Source organism: Pelodiscus sinensis, chromosome 2 (genome assembly GCF_052426305.1).
Source record: "Pelodiscus sinensis isolate ZL-2025 chromosome 2, ASM5242630v1, whole genome shotgun sequence".
Lineage (NCBI taxonomy): Eukaryota > Metazoa > Chordata > Testudines > Trionychidae > Pelodiscus > Pelodiscus sinensis.
In genome coordinates, this window is record NC_143053.1 from 213,965,857 (window position 1) to 213,971,723 (window position 5,867).

The following is a 5,867-nucleotide window of genomic DNA, read 5'->3' on the forward strand; positions in this document are numbered from 1 at the left end:
CGGTGTGAAGTGTTTCTTGAGTAAACATAAAAACCTATGGACTAGGACTACAAAGGCCTTGTAATCCAAGTATAAAACAGATAGGAGACCATGAGACAGTTTTACTGGCACTACTAACAAACTAGATGATTGGACAACAAAATGGCAAATGAAATTTAATGCTGGTAAATGCAAAATAGTGCATATTGGAAAAAATAATCCCAACTATACATACTCTATGATGGGGACTAAATTAGCTATAACTACTCAAATAAGAGATCTTGGAATCATTAAAGATAGTTCTCTGAAAATACCCACTGGCTACGTCTAGACTGGCATGATTTTCCACAAATGCTTTTAACGGAAAAGTTTTCCATTAAAAGCATTTGCAGAAAAGAGCGTCTAGATTGGCACGGACTTGGCAAAAAAGCACTTTTTGCGGAAAAGCGTCTAGATGTGCTTTTCCGCAAAAAAGCCCCGATCGCCATTTTTGCAATTGGGGCTTTTTTGCGCAAAACAAATGTGAGCTATCTACATTGGCCCTTTTGCCCAAACGGGAGCAGCATAGTATTTCCGCAAGAAGCACTGATTTCAGACAGTAGGAAGTCAGTGTTCTTGCGGAAATTCAAGCAGCCAGTGTAGACAGCTGGCAAGTTTTTCCGCAAAAGCAGCTGCTTTTGTGGAAAAACTTGCCAGTCTAGACGCAGCCACTTAGTATGGAGTAGAGGTCAAAAAAGCAAACAGAATGTTAGGAATAATTAAAAAAGGGATAGAGAATATCTTATTGCCTCTTTATAAATCCATGGTACACCCACATCTTGAACATGGTGCACAGATGTGGTCATCTCATCTCCAAAAAGATATATTGGCATTGGAAAAGATTCAGAAAAGGGCAACAAAATGATTAGGGGTTTAGAATGGGTGCCATATGAAGAGAGATTTAAAAAATTGGGAATTTTCAGCTTAGAAACAAGGAGACGAAGGGGGGGTATGATAGAGGTCTATAAAATCATGACAGGTATGGAGAAAGTTAATAAGAAAAAGTTATTTACTTGTTCCCATAATGTAAGAACTAGGGGTCACCAAATGAAATTAAGAGGTAGCAGGTTTGAAACAAACAAAAGGAAGTTTTTCTTCATGCAGTACACAGTCAACCTGTGGAACTCCTTGCCATAGGAGGTTGTGAAGAACAGGACTTTAACAGGGTTCAAAAAACAACTAGATAAATTCATGGACATTAGGTTCATCAATACTTCTTAGCTAGAATGAGTAGGAATGGTGTCTCTTGCTTTTTTGTCAGAGGCTGGAAATGGATGTTAGTAGAGGGATCACCTGGTCTGTTCACTCCCCCTGGGGCATGTGGCATTGGCCACTGTTGGAAGACAGGATACTGGGCTAAATGGACCTTTGGTCTGACCCAGTATGAATGTTCTTATGCTTGAGGTAAGTATTTAAAGGGAGATATTCAAAGGCACAAATGGGAGCTGGCAACTAGCTGCCCTTTGTGCCTCTGAAAATCCCAGTCTTCATCTGCAAGAACCTTTGGAACTATATTATTATGTAAGCCTATATGCTTCCAAACTGCTGAATTTACATTAAAAATGGGCACCCAGAGCCTTGCTAGGTAAGGTTCTAATTAACAATCCCCACAGCAAGAAAAGAAATTGGAAAGAGTGGAGATGAAAGTTTGTGCATGTTCAAGACTGCTTTTCTAAGCCACTTTATATAGGTGATGGTGTGAATAATATTGTGTTCGCATCTGGATTGTAAGCCACAAGGTAGTATAATACAATGTGAACTCTAAATCCTATTCCAATTCTCAAAGGCCTTAGATGTATCACAAATGGTGTCATTTTTTCTGGGCAGCAGAGGGAGGCAGGTTTTCTGGAGTCTTTGGAGAGAGATCCAAATGAACATCCCATGCATTATAAAGCAATATTCAGTGAGCTAGCCCCAGAACCCCTGGTTTTGGAGGAGAGGATGGTGGAGCTTCCTCCCTTACCCTCTGCAGAACTAAGTCTGCAGCAGCATTAAGTTGTGTAATTTCCTGGCTATTCTACTGGTAAGAGAGCAACTTTGCTGCCACTCTCCCGTTTGGGATAGGACTCCTGCCACACACACACATACCAAACTCAACTGCTTGGGCTCGTCTACACTGGCCCCTTTTCCGGAAGGGGCATGTAAATTTCACCAGTCGTCGTAGGGAAATCCGCAGGGGATTTAAATATCCCCCGGGCATTTAAATAAAAATGTCCGCCGCTTTTTTCCGGCTTTTAAAAAAGCCGGAAAAGAGCGTCTACACTGGCCCCGATCCTCCGGAAAAAGCGCCCTTTTCCGGAGGATCTTATTCCTACTTCAAAGGAAGAAGTAGGAATAAGATCCTCCGGAAAAGGGCGCTTTTTCCGGAGGATCGGGGCCAGTGTAGACGCTCTTTTCCGGCTTTTTTAAAAGCCGGAAAAAAGCGGCGGACATTTTTATTTAAATGCCGCGGGGGATATTTAAATCCCCCGCGGATTTCCCTACGACGACTGGTGAAATTTACATGCCCCTTCCGGAAAAGGGGCCAGTGTAGACGTAGCCCTTAGGTTTGAGGCAGGATTTAGCTCTTAACAACTGTACATTTTTACCTGCTACGCAGCACTATCCTTTTTTAGTTCTGAGCCAAATGATCTATGTTAACAGCTCGCATAGATGCGTATTTTAATAAACAGACTAGACTTAGGGTACGTCTAGACTACATGCCTCTGTCGCCAGAGGCATGTAGATTAGGCTACCAGACATAGTAAAATGAAGCGGCGATTTAAATAATCGCCGCTTCATTTAAATTTACATGGCTGCCGCGCTGAACTGACAAACAGCTGATCAGCTGTTTGTTGGCTCAGCGCGATAGTCTGGATGCGCGGGTGTCGACATGAAAGGTATTTGTCGACCACCCAGGTATGCCTCCTGGGATGAGGCATACCTGGGTGGTCAACAAATACCTTTCATGTCGACACCCACGCGTCCAGACTATCGCGCTGAGCCGACAAACAGCTGATCAGCTGTTTGTCAGCTCAGCGCGGCAGCCATGTAAATTTAAATGAAGCGGCGATTATTTAAATCGCCGCTTCATTTTACTATGTCTGGTAGCCTAATTACATGCCTCTGGCGACAGAGGCATGTAGTCTAGACGTACCCTTAGTTTTCCAAGAATGTTCTTCCGTTTTCCTTACAAATAACCCCAAGTACATGTAAAAACCTATACATTAGATTTAAGTGGTAACACAAACTGTCCAAAATCAGGATGGTTGGAAATAAACTCCGTTCCCCATCGCGCTGCTGTAAATGTTATTAACACGTTTTAAACAATGTGAGTCTATCAGTGTTTTGCAATTACTTTTCTATTAATCCCTCTGGAACACAGGTAGAGGGATGCTGAGAACAGTAATTTAAAAATGCAGTGTCTCATGATGTCTTTATGAATGAGAGCACTGGCTTCTCTTCCCATTCCCTTTGGAAAGCACCAAGCTCTGGATTCAGCATTGTGTCACCTGCTCCATTGAAGCCAAAGGGATTACGCACATGCTTAGCGATAATCATGGGCTTTGCCAGAGCACCTTCTGCACCCTCAAGGCCATTCCCTCCCTTTGCACTCACGTAAGGGCTTGGCTCAGTCAGCATTTTGATGCCATCAGCAAACCATGCCAACTCATTCTTCAAATCATGAATAAAAATCTGAACATTGGTCCCATTACTATTGTCTGAGCCACTCCTTTCTATTAACCTCCTTGAGTCTGCTTCATTATCATTCTCTTTCCTTTTGCTTAAACAGCATTTAGTACACGAGACTTTGACCCTTGCCCTGTGACAATTATATTTTCCATAAGAGTCTTACAAAGAGCCTTATCAAAAGCTATAACTTTAGAATCCCTACCAGAGGCAAGATTTGCTTACAGCCGCAACGATGGTTTGACATTATCTTATAATTCTCCAAGTGCGGCCCTAGTCTGTTTTCAATAAAACTCTCAGTCAGTTTGATCACAGCAAAAGAAGTCGTTAAGGGTGTGTGATTCCCAGTCTCCACGGGTTCCTTTTTTAAAAATGTAACAAAGAAAAACTACTTTTCTGTGTTAGCCCCTTTGTATTTGCCTTTTACTTTCTGAAATGCCCTGAAATTCAGTGCACTTTTTAATGTCTTTGAAATAATATTCGAGATTCCCTGACAGAGCTGTTTATTTCTGCAAACCTATGCCTTTTACAGGAAAAAATCTCCACAATGGGGTGAAATCCATCACTCACTCAGGTCTCTTTGTGCCTTCTGGTGGCTTACAGTGGGAACCAAAACTGCCCAAACACTTGTTCCAGTGCAGGGCTGGCATGCATGGCCCTTCCTCAACCTATAATCTTTGGTGCAGAGAAGTGAATGGAAGCTTATTAGAAATGGAGGGGTTGGGGGAGAAGTGACCAGAAGCATCTTGCACTCCCACTACACTGGGCTGCAAGACATCCGCTGGGTAGCTGGCAGGAAGGTTAATAAATTAGAGTAGCTCAGGGGCTGCTTTAATTTATGCCATAATTGTGCCCCCAGAACAGCCCAGCATTTGGGAAGCATGAAGGTTGCTAGAGACATGAGACACCTTGGCTTCTATCCCTTATTCTAAATTGCACTTTCTGTGCTGTGTCTCTGTACAGAGCAATCTACTGAACCCAAGAACCTGGCTTTATATCTTCAGGAACCACTGGGACAGGTGAGTAATGCAGGGAGAGCAGAGTGCTTGAGAACATCCATAACAAACCATTTACAATTATGTGTAATGGCATTCCCCTGCAGGGAAATCGGGGTGACAAACTGTTTTGGGATTTTAATTAATGATAATAATCCCAAGCTTGTCTTTAGCCCTTTTCAACCATAAATCTTAAAATGCTTTACCATGGAAGGAAGTATCATCATCCCCCAATACACAGACAGGAAAACTGAGGCACAGAGTGACATCAGTGATTTGCTGAAGGTCAACCAGCAGTCCAGCTGCAGAATCAGAAATTAAGCCCTTGGCCATCTGAGACCCAGTTGAAGGTCAAAGGGAATGTTTATTATTCCTTTCTTACCAGAGTTACAGCCCCCCAGTACTGCTGGCTGTTTATTTTTGTTAAACCTGTACCAATAAACAGAGTAATAAAAGTAAGGGCCTTTGTCCAGATCAATCAGCAAGGGCACGTAACAAGCAGCACAGCCAGCAATGTGCTCTGAGAAGGTAATTTTTAATTGAAAGACAATCCCAGGCTTAAGGAAAGAATTCTGGCACACATCATCTTGTTGAATGCATTGGTTTACTTTGGGGGTGGTTAAGAGCCTCATTGTCCTCTGGGGAGCTTTGAGGGAGTGAACTAGGCCCAACACCCCCTACTGGAGGAGGGAGGCCTTGCCACACCCTGCCCGAGGGAGAAGAATAGAAAACAGGTACTCCAAGCAGACTAGAGTGGCTGCTTCTATGACAGCCAGTAAAGGCCCACCAAGCTGCTATAAAAGAAACTGTTGTGGCAGGATCTGGCAGTTCCTCAGAGGACTTGACCCAGTCAGATCTAGGGACTAACTGGGAGACAGCATCACTCTGGATAGCTCTGAGTAGGTGAACTTCAGACCCAGTGGCTGAAGACTTGCCATTACAGGCTATAGAACCCCTGGCAGGGTGCACTGAGAACTGACCTCAGGGCCCTGACAAAGAGGACTGCATGGAGTGGCTTCTTGGGGAATTGGCCCGGGGAGCAAGGTAGTAGTGGACAGCAGAGACAGTTAGCAGGCAACTGCTACTTACAGGGTCCCTGAGCTGGGACCCAGAGGAGTGGGTGGGCCTGGGTACCCCCAACCAACCCCCAGCAGCTACAACAAGGTGGTAAGAAGAAGCCTGGTC